The 20,366-nt window shown below is 30.5% G+C and overlaps 1 long non-coding RNA gene across 1 annotated transcript; it reads right to left on the bottom strand.

Annotated features, from left to right (window-relative positions):
* Positions 1 to 16,555: 16,555 nt before the first annotated feature.
* Positions 16,556 to 18,431, bottom strand: LOC138342288 (uncharacterized). Its single transcript, XR_011215141.1, has 3 exons — positions 18,373 to 18,431; positions 17,722 to 17,798; positions 16,556 to 16,814 (listed from the first exon to the last, which is right to left on the bottom strand). It is a non-coding gene; the product is annotated as an uncharacterized lncRNA (long non-coding RNA).
* Between the last annotated feature and the right edge of the window lie 1,935 nt (positions 18,432 to 20,366).

Genomic DNA, 20,366 nt, shown 5'->3' with positions numbered 1-20,366 from the left:
ATATTTATTGTTCACAATAGCCAACCATTGGTTGACACATAAGAAAGTGGGTCCCACAGAGACAAATGGACACATCTCCATTTGTCTTGAAAGTTTCTGGGATTGTTTTGAAGGAAAAAGACACATCAAAGTTGGTTGTCATACTTCCTTTTCTTATTTATTTTAACCATTTTTTTCAAGACTTTTAAGTAATTTAATGAATATAGATAGAGAATTAGACAGTAAATTTTGGGGCCTCAAAGTTTTCTTTCATATTATATTATCATACTTCCTTCATTTTCCTCAGTAGTTTCATATTAACTAAATTGTTAGAATTTTTTTTTTAATTCAAAATAAGTAAATTTTTCAATGTTCAAGAAAGATACTTCCTGCATCACTAATTACTTATCCATTTTTAATTGACACGTCTATTAAGAATCCAACTGTTAAAATAATGAATTTATCATTTCACCCTTATGAAGTAGATGAATTAGAAATTTAATATTTTCAAAAAGTTCTATCTTTTTAAAAGTAATAAATTGAGAGTATAATATGATTTTTTTTGGTCATTTCTTGATTTGTCAAAATAGACAAGTAATTCGAGACAACTACAAAAAGAAAAAATGGACAAGTAATTAGAGACAAATGAATTCTTGGATATTTCTTTCATTTTTGTTCCTCATTTACATTATCTAGGTGATAATTTCAAGAGAGTTAAATGTTCATATTTATAATTTTACTTTGAATTATTTATATTTTCAAGAATGGTTTGAAAATAACTAGAAGGACAAAAGTGAAAAGTGGTGTTCAATTTATATATACACTTTTTTTCTTAATGGGTGTGCACTACCTCACAAATTCACTTTATATACAATAAAAGAGTATATAAGAGAAAGGAAACTTGAGGTAGACAACCGTCCGTCGACGTGCTTACTTCAACAAAAGTATATTTGAAAAAAAAAAACATAAAAAAATAAATAAAATGACTTATTACCATACAAATAAATAACATTTGGTCATTGCTTATTACTTTAAATGTGATGATATTTGTATAAAATGGTACTAACTACTTTTAAGTAAAATGATTGTTGATAAAATAGACCAACAAAATAAGTATCATAATTTCTTCTATTTTTCTAGTTAGACAATATTTATGTCTATAAGCTAGTAAATATTCTTGCCTTTCACTCCACAAACAGCCCTTTTCTACCCAACCAATTGAAAAGGCAAATACATAAAGTAACTCTTGGAGAAGAAGACTCTATGCTTTAGTACTTTGAAAAAATTGTGAATAATTGAATGTATCGAAATTCAGGATTTGAATATCACAAATGTATAATGAATGCAAAACTCGTATAAAGTTTTAGAACATATACATAACTGATAAATTATTAAATTCAAATGAACTCATATCTGATTAATGCGATCTCTACCATACCTACTCATATTAGTTGCAATTGCATCGCATAGAGGGTATTGATTTCGTTGTGTCTCCGGCTCTTTGCTCCTTGACAATTGGCACATGATCAAAAATAACTATAGGTCCCCCTTTCTTTACTAATTGGTTCCCCCATTGATTGCATATATGATGTATACTACTCATCTAATTGTCATAAAGGCACTTAATCCATCCTAATTAATTAAGAAGTAGATCATGATGATGATGCTTTCTTTTGACATCACTAATGTCAATTAGTTTTTGATTATGATGTATCTTTACAAGATATCACTTTGAGCCTCTTTCCTTTTCTTTTCACTTTTGCCTTTTTTTTTTCTGTTATATATAAATTTTTTTAGAGTACACTTGTTTTGCTTTGGAGAAGGAAATGATGGTTCCGTGAATCTTTGTGGAAACTTTTGGCAAAAAGGGTTTCCATTTGTCTCAACTTCAATATATTGAGAAGATAACAGCTAATGAAAGCCTAATATTTGCTCATTCGAAACCCTTTCTCTTGGGGGCCATTAGAAAGGTAGAAACTAGAAAATATTTACGGTTAGACTTTTCATTGCCACTACAAGAAAACTGTGAATTACATAGGGATTTTTTTTTGGAAATTAGTTTGAAAATTTACAGGAAAATATGTTTCATAGAAATTTTCATATTAATCCCCATGTAATTCACAATTTTCTTGTATCAATCGAATTGCCCTATCAAATCTTTGCGGCGGTTGCATCAATCGAATTGCCCTATCAAATCTTTGCGGCGGTTGCTTCATAGCTAGAACTCACATATCGCAAATATTTACATACATACATACATACATATATATATATATATATATATATATATATAGAGAGAGAGAGAGAGAGAGAGAGAGAGAGAGAGAGAGTATGCACACTCTCTTGAAGGAATATATATACCCTAAAGGCTAATGTGACATAGAGAGTGTCCACTATCTTAAAGGCAAGTGGTGAGCGAAAAGATTGGGCATATGTCATTTTTAATTGATCATTTTATAATTAGTCAGTATACATCATTATTGATATTCTCATATATATTTAACTAGTAAAATAACCAGCGCATCACCCGGCAATTTATGTAAGAGAATTCATAAATTAATATTTTAAATTTATCGGTTATTAAAACTAAAACACTACATAATCTCACATGCACGATGACGTGGTAGCAAACATTAATAATGGAAAGGAAAATGAAATTTATTGCATGTTATCATTTATCCTTAATAACATAAGCACAATTAGATGACTAAATAAATAATACTTAGATCTGTAGCATATGCAATCGTACGTGAGCCACTCAACAGGTACAAAGTACATAAATATTTAGTTTTGAAGAAGAAAAAGAGGTTTAGAATTTTTGTTATTTTAAAATGAGAGGAAATTCCTCTATTTATAGACAATAAAGGATAGCATGCATATATGTTTATTGTGCCGTATCAGAAGGTTACACCTATTTAGAAAATGTTGCAACCCTTTGGAAAGGTAAAAACCTTTCACAAAAATCACATCTTTTCATAAAAGTTGTAACTCTTCATAAAAGTCTCAACTTTTTATGAAAGTCGCAACTCTTAATAAAAGTCGTAACTCTTCACAAAAGTCACAATTTTTCATAAAAGTCACAACTCTTCATTAGAGTAACAACTTTTCATGAAAGGGGAAGACTACTTTTGGAAATAAATAAATTTAAAAGGGAATTCTGATTTGTGGTGGTGCCACATAGGTGGGTTTAAGATCATTTTATCTTAAGGCAATCCAAAATCTTAATAATCCTTTATATATTTTATTATTTATTTTCGGAAAAGGGCCTAAAATATCCTCAAAGTATTAGAAATGATACAAAATTACCCTCCATCCACCTATTGGCTCCAAAATACCCTTTCCACCCACCTATTGGATCCAAAATACCCTTGTCATCCACCTATTGGTTCAAAATTGACCACTTATTTAACGTTTTTATGTTTAAACTATTTAAATATTTTTTAAAATATGTGTCACTCAACTATTTGTTATAATTTAATTTATTAGTATAATTTATAAATAAACTCACTACCCACCCAAAACTAATTAAACCCCTCCAAATTAATAAACCCGTCATATTATTAATGCAACAAAAGAAAATCTACTGTCAATTGAGTGTTTTTAAAAATTTGAGGCGAAAATATCTCAGAAGTAAATTATCATACATTCAAGTGTCTAAATAAAAATTATCGATAAACTTAAAAGTCAGACTATGTTCATCTTAATTATTCTTACGTCTCAATTATGTGATGTTACTTCATAGGTAACTTTTTTTCAAAATAATATATTAAAGGTTTTAAAACAAATCATAAGTATTTATAAAATTATATTTTTAAAAAGTGCATGAATTAATTCGGGATGTATTACTTCTTTACCTTTAATCATAAAATTTTAAATTCAATCAATCATATTGAAAGTGTCCTCCTAAATAAGCAGCTCAATCTAAATTTAATTGAAGCTTCGATTCGGACTCGAATAATTTTAGATGTCATTTTCAGGAATATATAATTTCATTGTGCTTTAGTAGTGTTTATGACGATTTTTATATTATAGTTGGATTATTACTTGGGTGGGGTTTAGTTAGTAATGAGTGGGTAGTGATTTATTTATAAATTATATTAAATAATTAAATTATAACCAAAAGTTGAATGGCAAGTATTTTAAAAAGTTTTTAAAGAATTTAATATTAAAACAATCAAAGAAGTGGTCAATTTTGAACCCAAAGGTGGATGACAAGGGTATTTTGGACCCAATAGGTGGATGAAGGTAATTTTGTATCATTTTCAATACTTCAAAGGGTATTTTAGGCCCTTTTCCGTTTTATTTTTTTATAGAAAAATTATGAGTTATAGAGATATTTTAAGTATAAGAAAGAAGTTTAAGAAATCTCCATAGAAATAGTTGGTAAGAAGTAGTGAAATTTTCTAAAATCCATGAACTTATAAAGAAAAACATCTGACGTGAAAGGAGAGACCAAAAAGCCTCGAACAACAACACTCCCAAGTAAAGTGGAACATCATGTCCATACAAGAACATAATTAACTAATGCAAATGGAGGACCTTCGGCTCCTTTCTTATGACCCTAAAATTGTTAGTATCATAAATATTTTTCCTCACTCAGAATAGTCAATACAATTGCTTCGGTTTCACATTACCATCCCAACTTATTTGGAATTGAACCATAGTTATTGTTATGGTTATATTATGCGGTTACAAAGAATTAATGCAATTATCAACCAAGCAGTAGGCAACATCATTCATAACTGAATATTCTAAACCAAATTGATATACATAACATATTAAAATCTTAAAGCATAATTTTCTGAGTGCTTCAACTCACAAATATCCACAAATAATAATAAAGGCAATCTTACTTTTCTAACAATCAAGAAGAAAAACGCATGTTCCTTAACATATTTTTCAGAAAGATAGTTTGTCAATCTGTATCCAAGTTTACGGCTCACAAATTTAATTGAAAGAAGCCAAAAGAAAATGTTATTACTTCTTTATTAAAAAAAAAGACGCAAAAAAAAACTTTATCAAAAGAAAGAGTTATCCTTACGACAAAAATGATCTTAAACGACAATTATAAATGTCCCTGAAAAAGTCCATGATAACATTGAATCTAATGACAATTAATAAATGTATAGGTAAAGGTTCTAGCACTCTTCGTTATTGTGCATATTCATTACCGATAAAAAATATTATTTTTAGTGTATTTTGGACATTTGTTAGTTTCAAAAAAACATGATAATTTACTATGCCTAAAAAGAAGAGACGAAGAAATATCACGAATTAGTTAACTTGCGATAAAAGAAGTAAACTAATTGTCTCTATACTAATATTCTAGGAAGGGTGCAATGACATATAAAATGTTTGTACCTAAAAATGAGCAAACAAAATAATATACTAATTGTGACAAAGTAGAGAGCAACCTGTTTGGTTCTTTTGACAAACATCAGCATTGTATACGTATTAGTTATCACGTATTCGTTATTATGTGCTATCAAATATAGCACAAGTCACAAGAAATTTTTCAAAAAGTATACGAATAAAACTATAGAAAGAGACAAAATAGAAGATAAATTTTCAATCACCCTCATTAGAATTTTTAATTGAGTTAAAAAAAATACACAAAAATAGAAAAAAGAAATTGCAATAGATACATGAATTACTATGACTTACAGTAAAAGATTAAACTTCATTAGATAGGAGGAAGAAAACTTTGAGGAATGAAACACCATAAGAAGCTTAATTAATGTATTTAAACTCAACTCCTCTAAAGCGAAATAAACCTAAAATAATTGTGGCAGAAATAAAAGTTTTGTTATTTAAGAACCAAATATAATGAATTAAACCATTTCAACAGTTTTATGAGTTGTGGACTGAGAGGTGCAAGAGTAGTAATGTCACATTGCGATTAAAATCATTTTTCTTTGTTTATATGAATACACCTGTAGGAAGGGAATATAAAGAAGATCGATTTTCAATCATCCTTGCTAAATTTATTTTACAGAGTTTAAAAAAGGTCACCAAAATAGTAAAAAGAAACTGTCATAGTTACATGAATAACTATGACTTATGGTAAAGATTAATCTCTTTGAAGTAGGAGGAAGAAAACTATAAGGAATGAAACAAACTTCATAAATAACTTAATTAATTGTAACAATCCGTGTAGCCGGTTTGGGCACTGGAAATTTTTATGTTAGAAAATACTTTCTGATAGATTTAAGTGAGTGTTTTGGACTATTCATAATTATAATTATGAAATTAGTGGGGTAGTTTTACTAATTTATTTAGTTAATGGTTAAGAAATAATATTATAATTAATAGAGGGTCACTTTCACCACTCTTATAATTAGTTACATAATATTTAGGAGGAAATATTCTGTAGAGGGAAAATAAGGGTTTTTAGCCAAGAGAAACCATATCTGCAGCAGTCATGAAGCGGTTGTTCCATCAGGAAATCAAATTTAGAGTTGGATTTTGAATGTATTAGCATGATTGTGTTGATTATTTTTAGTATAATATTTGAATTGGAAAAAAGGGATATTCAATAAACGCTAGAAAAATTAGTGGAGTCGTATTGGATTGTACAGAAACTGCTTGTGAGTATTATTATTATTACTATTGTTATGTTCTTGATTGGAAGGAAAAGGTGTGTGTGTGTATATATATATATATATATATATATATATATATATAAATTAGTACTATGTTGTTGTGAAGAGGGATCGGGCGTACATTTTAATATATATCTTAGTGTAATGTTTGGTAGAATTGGCTTAAAGTTGGTGGATGAGTGGCAAGTGAAAGTTATATATAGAAAATTTAATTAGTTCATGGAGTATTAAATTGTTACCATCATGTGTTTACTATTTTAAATAAATTTTGTATATTATGTATTATCACGTTCTTTGCCATTCAAGTTGTTATATTGAATGGAAAATGCCTTTGTTTTGAATTGCATGTAATGATGGCCTAATGGTCTATTGAAGAATAATAAACAATTAACAGTAGGAAGGTTTTAAATTCTTATGTAATTATTTGATTATAAAATTGAGGCCAAATATATAACCAATAAGAGAGTAAGGTGGGGTAATAAAATTTGATATTTCTATGATAAAATTGGGAATTTTTGCATATGGGTGTTATAAATTATCTAATATGTTGTTTTGATTTTCCCTGGTAGAGGTTACTGGACATAGACGTAACCTTAAATTTCAGTTCTTTCCATAGTTATCTTGTTATGAGCAAGTTTTAAAATATTGAGTTAGGTAATTAAATATTAGGTGTATCGAGTTATTTAAATTCCACTAAAGTTATGCTAATGGGAGGAATTAAGACTTACCATTAGGCTTACACTTTAAGAGATTGATTATAGAATTAGGTGAATTGATGGGTATAGGCTAGACACAGATAATCAGAGTGTTTATGGCCTTGTGAACTTACACCTTATATATATATATATATATATATATATATATATATATATATATATATATATATATATTTGATAGATTGGAAGGGTTCAGAGGCAATAAGGAAAGGAAAGGCATTGGAGAAGTAGTTGCTTGACTTCGATTCTTCGGTGGAGTTAGGTTATGGTTTATGCTATTTGATAGTAAACTCTTAATAGTGATTGATATGCCTTGAATGATATTGTCAAGTTCTCTATGTACTTGACTGTGTGATTGTGTGATTTGGTTGTGTGGTTTGTGATTGGTCTGAAATCCTGAGATCGTAAAATTTATATTCTCTAATCCTATCTATCGAAGTGATGCCTTGAATAAAGAAGGCTTGATGAAAATAATATAACAATGAATTGAAAGCGGTGATAATAAAGGATAAATTAATAGTATAATTGGATCGGAGTGTCACGTTCCGACACGGTATTCTTGGATCGGAGTGTCACGTTCCGACACAGACACACGGTATTCTTGGATCGGAGTGTCACGTTCCGACACGGTATTCTTGGATCGGAGTGTCACGTCCCGACACGGTATTTTTAGATCGAAGTGTCACGTTCCGACACGGTATTCTTGGATCGGAGTGTCACGTTCCGACACAGTATTCTTGGATCGGAGTGTCACGTTCCGACACGGTATTTTTGGATCGGAGTGTCACGTTCCGACACGATAATATTAAAGGAAAAATATGTTGAATTAATGGAAGATATTCAATCTCAAAGAACTCAACTCCCAAAATGGTTTGGTTTGGAGGCATGAGTCCTCATGTGTGATCTTGATACCGTTGACTTAATACGTGCTTACTTTATTGTTATTGACACTTGTTCATGTTGTTTGTTTCTTATCACATGTTAAGTGCTATAGTTGAATTCATACTATTATTCTTTGTATATTAGTTACTATTTTGGGTTTACCGATGATACTTACTAGTACATGTTGCCTCGTACTGAGTCCTACTTGTTTTCTTCTTTGTTTTCCTTTTATGAAATGCAGCGAGTGTATCTATGACTTCTGATTTCCCTCAGCTCTAGCCAGCCTCCCGCATATCAAGTTACAGGGTGAGCTATCCATTCAAGCTCGTGTTGTATTCTCTCGGTCACGACATGATGTCCTATATTTTCGGACACATACCATTTTATTCTTTATTTTAGTGTATTCGATATTCTTAGACTTAATATTGGAGATTAGATGTCCTTGATGTGATGACTATCAGATTTTGGGATGATAAGTATTAAACTTTAGAAACTTATTTAAATTGGTTGCTTAGTATCTTTTGGAGCTTCTGCATTATTTATATTATTTATAGTTGAACTATTGGTATATGTTGGGGCTTAGATGTGTTGGTTCGCGCACCTAAGGAGGTAAGTGTGGGTGCCATTCACGACCCGTTTTGGGTCGTGACATTAATGTATTTGACTTTGACTACCCTATGACGAAAAACAACCTACAAATAATAGTGGCAGAAAATCCCTCTATTTATATTAAACAAAGTGTAGGTTACAACTCTTTAGAAAAGTTACAATCTTTCAGAACCTTACATAAAAGTCACAACTTTCATGAAAGTCACAACTTTTCATAAAAGTCTCAACTTTTCATGAAACTTAATTTAAATACAAGATACAGAAACTGAGAAGATTTAAAAACTATTTGCTCATGTGGCGAGCATGTGTTGTACAAACACAAAACCAACTTACTAGGTTGAATGTACCACATTAGCACAAAAGGTGCACAAAAATAGAGAAAAAAATGAGTTTTATATATAATATATATATATATATATATATATATATATATATATATATATATATATATATTAAAATGTTACATTCACATTCAGACATCTTAATCTTAATGAAAACAAATGAGGCCTTAATCACAGTAACTAAAACTAATATCTAATTAACATCTCTACCAATTCAAGTTTGGACTATTTGAACATATTTTGGACAACTAGTTAAAAATATAAATGTGTAGTATACTCGTGATGACGTGATAAATTGACGAATATAAAAACATATGTATAGAATTCTAAGGGGAATAAAAATCTTGAAACCGTTGTAGCCTCTCAATTTGACCACTGTATTTCGTCTTCAACTTTTATAAGTTAGAGGACTCGACATGTCCATAACTTTAAGTGTGTATTGATGGAGTACACATAAATTTATAACTAATCTCTTAGCATATTCATAGCTTCATGAAGGTTAAGGAGTGTAAATGGTGCAACTCATGTATTCAAAATACTGTGTCCTCCACCCACCGTCATCATCACCACTGTTCCTCTTAATTCAATAATTTATTTATTTAGATATGTTTTTTAAATCTAATTTATTTGGATTTAGATAGATATTTTTCAGAAAGAAAATAGAAAGAGATGGGGAAATGGATAGTGTGGGTTTCCATTTTCTCGGTGAATAAGATGATAGTGGCTGAAATTTTAAAGAAAAATTGAGGAAGAGATGATAATAGTATTTTTCAAATGAAAGTGATAATTGCAAGGGAGATGGTGTTAGGACCGAAAATAAGCAGGTGTAACGCGGAAGCTAGCAAAGCAAACCTCAAAAGACCACGAGTAAGAAGACAACGAGAAATATACCGAAAGACACAAAGGTTTAACGTGGTTCGGTCAATCGACCTACGTCCACAAAGGAGATGATCAATCCACTATAAATATGAGAGTACAAAATACAGAGAGAAACAAACTCAACCAATTCACTCAGAATACATGGGAGGTTCACACAAGTGATAACATATCAAGCTTGTGACCCACAGATTCTCCCTCTAACCAAAACTCTCAAAGCCTTTAAGACTACATTGTGAATGCTGATTAAGTTAGAAGGAATATGTCTCTATTTATAGAATCCTAAACCTTTTCCTACCAAAAAAGGATTAGTCAATTCAAAACCTTTTCCTAAGAGGAAAACCTATTTATGGTAAGAAATCAGGGCAAATAAAACCCAACAAATCTTCCCCTTGGCCTGAATTTCTGACAAAATAAATTTGTCCACCTTCTTCACTTAATCCTCAACAACTTGCTTCTCTTCTCCATAATCTCCTTTGCAAAATTTATGTCTCAACACAAAGAATCTCTTTGAAACAATTTCTCCAACAAAATCTTCATTACTGTCAAAAAGGTTACTGCTAGAACTACACCGCCAAGATGAACACATCTTTCTAACCTGGTTCAATCATCGATTATCGAACCACTGAACCTGACTCCATCATTGAATCTGGCTCTGATACCACTTGTTAGGACCGGAAATAAGCAGGTGTAAATGCGGAAGCTAGCAAAGCAAACCTCAAAAGACCACGAGTAAGAAGACAACGAGAAATATACCAAAAGACACAAAGATTTAACGTGGTTCGGTCAATCGACCTACGTCCACAAAGGAGATGAGCAATCCACTATAAATATGAGAGTACAAAATACATAGGGAAACAACCTCAACCAATTCACTCAGAATACATGGGAGGTTCACACAAGTGATAACGTATCAAACTTGTGACCCACAAATTCTCCCTCTAACCAAAACTCTCAAAGCCCTTAAGACTACATTGTGAATGCTGATTAAGTTAGAAGGAATATGTCTCTATTTATAGAATCCTAGACCTTTTCCTACCAAAAAAGGATTAGTAAATTTAAAACCTTTTCCTAAGAGGAAAACCTATTTATGGTAAGAAATCAGGGCAAATAAAACCCAACAGATGGAGAGGTGGTTGAAGAAGGGATATAGACTAGAAGGATGGATGGTGGTGGGGTGGCAACCACGACAAACTGATGTTGGTGTTGGAAGAAGTTATGACTAAGGAAAAAAAGAAGAAAAAAATAAAAACACCCCTTTTACACGCTTAATTATATGTATTGCACCTTCCTTTCCAAATAAGTGAAGTGTATAATAGACATTCATTTTGAGCAATGAAAGTGTTTAATAGGTAAAGGACTTAATTGAGGTGTACAAGTGAAGTTCGTCGATGACTTAAGTCAAATATTTATAATGATAAATAGAAATAGTTCAAGCATGCTTAAGAAAGACTTATTTTTTTCGGTAATAACTATAAAAATATTACTATAGCCAACAAAAAGTATAAATATAACTATAGTTCACCTTTCTCTGATAACAAAGAACAGACCTCCTATCTATCAACGAATGTCATTCTATCTTCCTCCATTTCTTTGGGGATAATGGAAGTCCTAGATACTTCATGAGAAAGGCACCCTTTGAAAATCCTGCTCTTGCAATAATTTTGCTTCTTGTATCCTCATCAACTCCAGCTAGTTAAACAATTGATTTCTTCAAATTTGGCTTCTAGACCAATAACAACACTAAAATGAGTTAATGTTTCCATCAGTCTATTCACTGAGTTCAAATTACCTTTACAAAAAATCATAAGGTCATCAACAACTATCAGATGCGTGAATTGCAGCCTCTTAAACATTGAGTGATACTTAAAGTCCGGCAATTGACTCATAGTATGAATTTTGTTAAATTAAAGAATGTAAGAAAAATAATTTAACTAATTCTTGACCCTTTGGGATTGAGGACTACAATTGAGCCAATTGTTAATCTTTGTGTATTTATATCAAAATGAACAATTTATAAATAAGTTATATTTATTAAGAAGGTCTTTGACGTCTTTTGACTTTTTCATTTGTTATTTTCTTTTTCTTTTTGATAAAAAAGGGTTATGGTGTTGAATTTTATTTGTCCTGATTTCTTACCATAATAAGTTTTTCTTTAGGAAAAGTTTTAATATTTTACTAGTCCTTTTACTTGTAGAAAAGGTTTAGAACTCTATAAATATAGGTCTGCTCCTTCTAACTTAATTATTTTTCACGATGCAATTTTAGGGTTTTAAGAGTTGCGGTTACGAGAGAGAATTTTGTGTACCTCCTTGTATTCCGAGTGAATTGGTCGAGGTTGTTCCTCTCTATATTTTTTTACTTGCTCATCTCCTTTGTGGACGTAGATAGATTGATCGAACCATGTTTAATCTTTGTGTATTTTGGTATTTCTCGTTTATATTCTTACTCGTGATTTTTCGAGGTTCACTTTGCTAGCTTCAGCGTTACACCTGCTTTTTCGACCCTAACAATGGGGTCAGTGTATCTTTAAAATCACCTACCATTTGAAAAAAATTACAGAAATCCCTTCTCTTTCATATTTCCAAATACATCACTCTTATACGACTATCGGGACGCGATACATCAGGACAATTGTATCTTGTATCAACAAAGATAATCTATCGAAATATTAAGCGATGAATCAGGACATGTGTCATATATTAATAAAGATAATATATCAGGATGAAATATATTAAACGTTGACTGATGTATCCGAAATCCTTAAATTTGTAAGACTTTTTATTATTTGAAAAAGATTAGGGATAATATGTAATTTAGTTCTTAATACTATGAGATATACTAAACTATAAGAAAAATCTAGTACTTGTTATTTTCTTATTGGGTGAAAAAAAATATGTTTGTAGATTTTTTCACAATAATTTTAAAAATAAAATAAATATGAGGTTGTTAGTTTCGTTTCCGAACTTGATGAGAATTATTGCTTTTGTCCTCGAAATACTGACAACCTTTAAAACATTCGGCTATCAGACTATTTGAATTTTAAAGTACTCCTTTCATGTTGTACAAATATTTATGACGTATATGCCACATCAACATTCCATATATACATACATAAATAACACGTTTATGTGTATGTCATGATAAAAATGTATGTAAGTTCAATTAGTCAAGTAAAAGAGTGTTTTATAACTGTCAATAATTCAAGAATAAAACTTAGTAAATCACGTCAAGTTCGAGGTGTTTTCAATACTTCTCTCTAGATTTTAATTGTATGTTTCTAATGGATTTGGCTCCCCTTCATTTCGTCAAGTGCACCCCTAGATAAGCGACACATGTTTTATTTAAAGTTTAAATGTCAAGATTAAATTATATTAACAACTATCATAACCATAGTTAAGTCAACTAATTTTAGAAACTACTCTCTAAATTTGATAAAAAATATAATATATTCCATACAACATTTAATATTTATTAATATCTTTAATTTCATCTTATATTTTTATATTTAAATATTAAATTTTATGATATTTAAGGTGATAATCAACTAAATAATTTTATGTACTAGCAAACCTTATTCTTGAAATATTATACTACATTGAGAAACAAAAAAAATGAAGAATTATCAATGTTGAAAAAAAACTATAAAATAAAAGATACAAAATAAAAATAAAAATAAAAATACAAAAGGTTTTGGCATTAAACGATATCAAAATTATTCCAAGGAGAAAATTAATGTGGTTATTGTACGTTTGAAGGGGAAAAATACATGTTTTCTTAAAGTATTTTTTTATATTTTTTTGTGAAATAAAAGAAAACATTATTTTAAATACAAATGTTTTGAAGATTACTATTTATCACATTAAATATAAACGGTTTATGTTCAATAACTAAATATTTAAATAAAAAAAAATATAAGATAAAATTAATGCTATTAAACAAATATTAAATTTTGTCTGATATATATTATAATTTTTACCAAATTTACACAGTAGTTTTTTAAAATTAGTCGACATAACTATAGTTATGATAATTGCTAATATAATATATGGAAAAGAGCCTTAAATAGTCTCGAAGTATTGAAAATGGTATAAAATTATCCTTCATCCATCTATTGGCTCAAAAATGTCATTCTCATCCACTTATTGGCTTAAAAATACCCTTGTCATCCACCTTTGGTTCAAAAGATCCTTTTAAATATTTTTTAAAATACTTGACACTCAACTATTGGTTATAATTTAATTTATCAACGGAAAAGGGCCCAAAATGCTCTTAAAATATCGGAAATGGTACAAAATTACCCTCCATCCATCTATTGGCTCCAAAATACCCTTCCCACACATCTATTGGCTCCAAACTACCCTTGTCATCTACATCTGTGTTCAAAATTGACCACTTATACAACGATTTTAAATTTAAATTATTTAAATATTTTTTTAAATACGTGGCGCTCAACTATTTGTTATAATTTAACTTATTAATATAATTTATAAATCAATCCACTACCTATCTGTTACTAATTAAACCCCTCTAAATTAATAAACCCGTCACATTACTAATACAACAACAAGAAATCTATTGCAATTGAGTTTACTTAAAAATTTGAATCGAAAATATCTATAGAAGTAAATTATCATACATTCAAAACTTCAAGTGTCTAAATAAAAATTACCGATAAACTTAAAACTCTGACTATGTTCATCTTAATTATTCTTTCGTCTCAACTATGTGATGTTACTTCATAGATTAACTTTTTTTCTCTCAAAATAATATATTAAAGGTTTTAAAACAAATTATAAATATTTATAAAATTATATTTAAAAAAGTGCATGAATTAATTCAGGATGTACTACTTCTTACCTTTAATCATAAATTTCTAATTAAAGCTTGAAAGAGAATCCTATTAAAAGTATCCTCCTAAATAAGTGGCTCAACCTAAATTTAATTGGGGCTTTGATTCTGACTCAAATAATATTTAATATCATTTTCAGGAATCTATAATTTTGTCGTGTTTTAGTATTTTTTATGTCGATTTTGATATTATAATTGATTTATTAATTGGGTGGTGTTTAGTTAGTAATGATTGGATAGTGGGTTGGTTTATAAATTATATTAATAAATAAATTTGAACCCAAAGGTGGATAACAAATGTATTTTGGAGCCAATAGGTGGATGAGAAGGGCATTTTGAAGCCAGTAAGTGGATGGAGGATAATTTTGTACCATTTTCTGTACTTCAAGGGTATTTTAGGCCCTTTTTCGTATAATATAATCTTGACCTTTTAACTTTAAATAAGACATGTATTGCTTATCTAGAGGTGCACTTGACGAAATGGAGGGAAGGGGTAATGGAAGAAAGCTGAATCCATTTCTAATTATTAGAATTTGCAAGGTAGTGTTTTTTTTTTAATATTTAAAACTTGAGTATTTAAATAAATAAAAGAAATATTTTTATAATTTAACTTTTAAGTGATGAATTGTTTGCTATTAATATAAGGGAATGCAATATAAGGAATAAAAAATTTAATGTTGAACTTAAATTTTTTAGAACCCTAGAACAAAACCACACTAGATAGTATTTGTGTTTACCACATAAACAAAAGAGAGTTGGGAACCTAAATAAGCTATAAAAAATAAAAGTGATCAAAATAAGCCATTATTTTAGAAAGTAACTAAAATAGGCTTAGTGGAAGAAAAAATTTCACTTTATAACAGAACTATTTCTTATACTTTATAAAATGTAAGTTTTTCTTACACTTTGTAATGTGAAACTTTTTCTTACACTTTATAAAGTGGAAGAAAAACTTACATTTTACAAAGAGGAATATTTTCAAATTTTGCTCTCCATATGATATTTTTATAGTGTTTGTCATACAATTATATTGATTTGAATATCATAAAAATAAAAAAACTACTGCACTTAAGTATAATTTTTTTCCCCTGAAAGTCCATCCAAGTTTTATTTAAGGACATTCAAACATAGCACATTCAACATCTTTAGTCTTCTATTATTCTTCATTTCAATAACAAAATAATGTCTTCTTAACCAAAACTTAGAGTTTCAATTTATTGGAATATCAAAATTATATATGATGAAAATACCGCTTATTATAATCGTTCTCCCAAACACAATGCTAAATATTCAATTAATATCCGATATCATATATTTCTTTACCAACTTATAAAAGAATGGGGTATAAATAGTATTATTATGATTATAGTAGGAAAATACCTACTTCATTTTTATCACAAGAACAAGTAAATTTTGGAGAGTGGATTATCTATAATAACGAATCGTTGACCGACTTTCTAAGGGTTTCAAATGATTACATAGGTCAAATCAAGTTAACAATACTTGAAATCTTTGTTAGAAAGGAGCCTAAGACAAGCCAACAATGTTCTTCTTATGTCACGACCCAAAGCGGGCCGCGAGTGGCACCCACACTTATTCTACTATGTGAGCGAACCAACCAATCTAAACCCCAATATTTCAACCACTAATAACATAATAATAATGCGGAAGACTTAAAACTCATTAACGAAATCAATAATCAACTTCTAAAACTCAAACTTATCATTATCCCCAAAATCTGGAAGTCATCATCACAAGAACATCTATCCTCAAATTACTAATTCTAAGAGTATCTAGAAAGCTAGAATAAATAAAAAGCTAGTCCATGCCGGAACTTCAAGGCATCAAGACATGAAGAAGAAGATCCAGTCCAAGCTAGAAGCGTTAGCTCACCCTGAAATCCGGTGTAATGAAGACTGGCTAGAGTTGCGGTTGAGTTGAAGACGACGGTACGTTTGCTGCACTCCACAAATAATAAAAAGAAAACATACAAGTAGGGGTCAGTACAAAACACGAGTACTGAGTAGATATCATCGGCCAACTCAAAATAGAAAACAGTATATATCCGATAATATCATAAAATCAACTACAATACTCAACATGCGGCATTTATAATTACCACAACCCTTGGTCACAACACCAAGCACATCAATGAGGACTCACGCCTCCCCATCATACTCATTTGGGAATTAGGTTCATTAAATTGAGTATATTAACATCTTTCAAGATTCATTATCTTTATTTCTCTCGTGTCAGTACGTGACACTCCGCTCCATATACTATCCTGGTGCCGGAACGTGACACTCCGATCCTCATATACTATCCTGGTACCGGAACGTGGCACCCGATCCATATACTATCCTGGTGTCGGAACGTGACACTCTGATCCTCATCATACTATCTTGGTGCCGGAACGTGACACCCGATCCTCATCATACTATCCTGGTACCGGAACGTGGCACCCGATCCATATACTATCCTGGTGTCGGAACGTGACACTCCGATCCTCAAATACTATCCTGGTACCGAAACGTGGTACCCGATCCATATACTATCCTGGTGTCGGAACGTGACACTCCGATCCTCATCATACTATCCTGGTGCCGGAACGTGACACCCGATCCCCTAATCTCACTACTTTCGTTCATCAAGCCTTCTTTTATACCAAGGCATCATCATTAACAAAGTAGATTAGGGGTTTTCAAGATTTAGGATTCAATAGCTTCATCATGCTTATTTTATCACAATTATATAATCACATTCATGCAAGCATACAATTAAGCATATAGAAGAGTTTACAACACTACCCAAAACATATCATTCGCTATTAAGAGTTTACTATGAAAAGCATAAACCATAACCTACCTCCACTGAAGAACCAAAGTCAAGCAACTACTTCTCCAATGTCTTTCCTTTCCTTATTGCCTCCGAACCCTTCCAATCTATCAAGTATATATATACATAAGGCGTAAGTTAAGAAAATCATAAACACTCCAATTATTCTGTGTCTAGCCTATACCCGTCAATTCACCTAATTTTATATTCATTTTAATAAAATTCAAACCCAAGGTAAGTCTAGATTCTTTCTATTATCACAATTTTAATTGTATTCAAATGATACAGTAAACCTAATATTTAATTACTCATCTCAATATATCTATACCTAATTTATAAGATAGAGAACTAAGTAAAGTAATTAAAGGTGAACGCTACTGGAATTGGAACAATTATACTTTAATTGTCCAAATCGTGAACATATACTACTTATGTATAGTACACTTAAACATTTGCTGCCAAACTACCATTCTAAATTTTTAATCAATTGCATACAATTCAACTCCACTAACTTATTAATATTAAACTATTTACATGGAGTAATAATGAAAAAGGCAAATTGAAACTTATCTATCATCGTTATTCCATCACCCCTCTATCACTATTACACAATTATTGATTTCTTATTTATATAGCACCACTAATTGTCAAAATAATATTTTACGAGAAAAGAGTACAAACCTTAGAGATATGAACGCCTCTAGATGGTTTCCGCCACAAATCCTCTTCTCCTCCACTCCTTTTTTTTCCTGATTACTTATTACCCTAGTTATTATACTCATCTAATTATAATAGTGATAAAAGTGACCCACTATTAATTATAATATTATTTTCTTAACCACTAACTAAATAAATTAGTAAAACTACCCCACTAATTTCATAATTATAATTATGAATAGTCCAAAACACCCACTTAATTCCATCGTAAAGAATTTTCTAACATAAAAAGTTCTAATGCTCAAAACGACCAAAAATGGTCGGTACAATAGATACCAATTTACCCATCGTTCGTCCTCGAACGATCAAAATAAAGGCGAGGGCGAGAAAGAGTACCTGAATCGGTGAAAAGATGTGGATATCTTTCATGCATATCAGCCTCACCCTCCCAAGTGGACTTTTCAACTGGCCGATTCTTCCACTGAACCTTGATAGAGGCAATCTCTTTTGATCTCAATTTGCGAACCTCTCTATCTAGAATAGCAATAGGCTCCTCCTCATAAAATAGATTCTCATCAAGAAGAAGTGAATTCCAACGAATAATATAATTTCCATCACTATGGTACTTTTTCAGCATAGACACATGAAATACCGAGTGCACTCCTGACAACCCTGGAGACAATGCCAATTCATAGGCCACCTCCACCACGCGCTTCAGAACTTCAAATGGTCCAATGTACCTCGGACGTAGCTTACCTCTCTTACCAATTCGCATCACACCTTTCATGAGTGAAACCTTCAGCAAGACTTGTTCACCCTCCATCAAATCCAAGTCTCTAACCTTTCGATCTGCATATTCCTTCTGCCTACTCTGAGTTGCCAAAAGCTTTTCTTGAATAAATTTCACTTTCTCTAATGATTTTCTAGCTACCCACAATCACCAATTTAGTATCAAAGTATTCTTATAAAATATATGTTCAAACCATGGCTATCTCCATTTCTATTTAAGCATTTCATGACAATTACGAGTTCCAATCAAGGCTACTAACATTATTTAAAATTTGATAGTACCTTTCCTTCATGATAAACTATTAAATCAAACCCCAAGTCAACCTCACACCACTTCTACATATCATGCTTTAGTTACCCTTCTAAACCATCACATACCTCATGCCAACACTTAGAAATTTTATTGGTCATTCAAATTATTATGTATCCTATTAGCTCATAACCTCTATTCACCATTAAATATCTATGTAACACATCATAATATTCTATGTAATCCCAACAATAGAGTAGTATTATTCCAACTCTAAATTCTTAATAACCATGTAGAATTATATTACACCTTATGCATCATTCTTAAGTCATCTATCCAAATTTGAGCAATCTAACCCCATGTAAAATACTTAATTCTTCATGCCTCATTGTTTGCAATCCAAATCAAAACTCAATCTTTATAAAAGTCGATGATAAATTCTAGTAAGTCTATATCGAACTACTTCACATCTCACAGTAATATCTAAACTTATAGGCAAAAATCAATAAAACCATCAACTACAAACCATGGGTTTATACGAGAGGTCTTATTCTTTAACTTTTCTCAAATTCTTCTCATGGTGCAAAATTCTGTTAGACCCTTCAATATGTCAATATTCGTGTTTCTTTAGATCACTCATCGATCTCATCCTTTTACCAACAACCCATGACATTTTACTTCACATTCTAAATCAAAACTCAGAAGAAAACTCTTCTTAGATCCTTTAACAATCAAAAGTAATAAACTTTATGATCCAAAACATGTATAAGTTCTTTCACATGCTTAATACCGATGCAATCAATCATTTATTACCTTACAAATTCATACCTTGAAAAAAAACATATCACCAAGAATGCAGACTTATACTGAAAAGTTTGAATTTTAAGTCCAATTGTGTAACCCAATACCCTTATATATCTACATTTGCTTATACTTTGAAGACTTTTATAATACCTTATCTTAGCTTATCATTGATTTC

The sequence above is a fragment of the Solanum lycopersicum genome, chromosome 2 (assembly GCF_036512215.1).
Source record: "Solanum lycopersicum chromosome 2, SLM_r2.1".
NCBI classification, from domain to species: Eukaryota; Viridiplantae; Streptophyta; class Magnoliopsida; order Solanales; family Solanaceae; genus Solanum; species Solanum lycopersicum.
The sequence above is the reverse complement of the archived record's forward strand: the minus strand, read 5'-3'. Positions and strand labels throughout refer to the sequence as shown.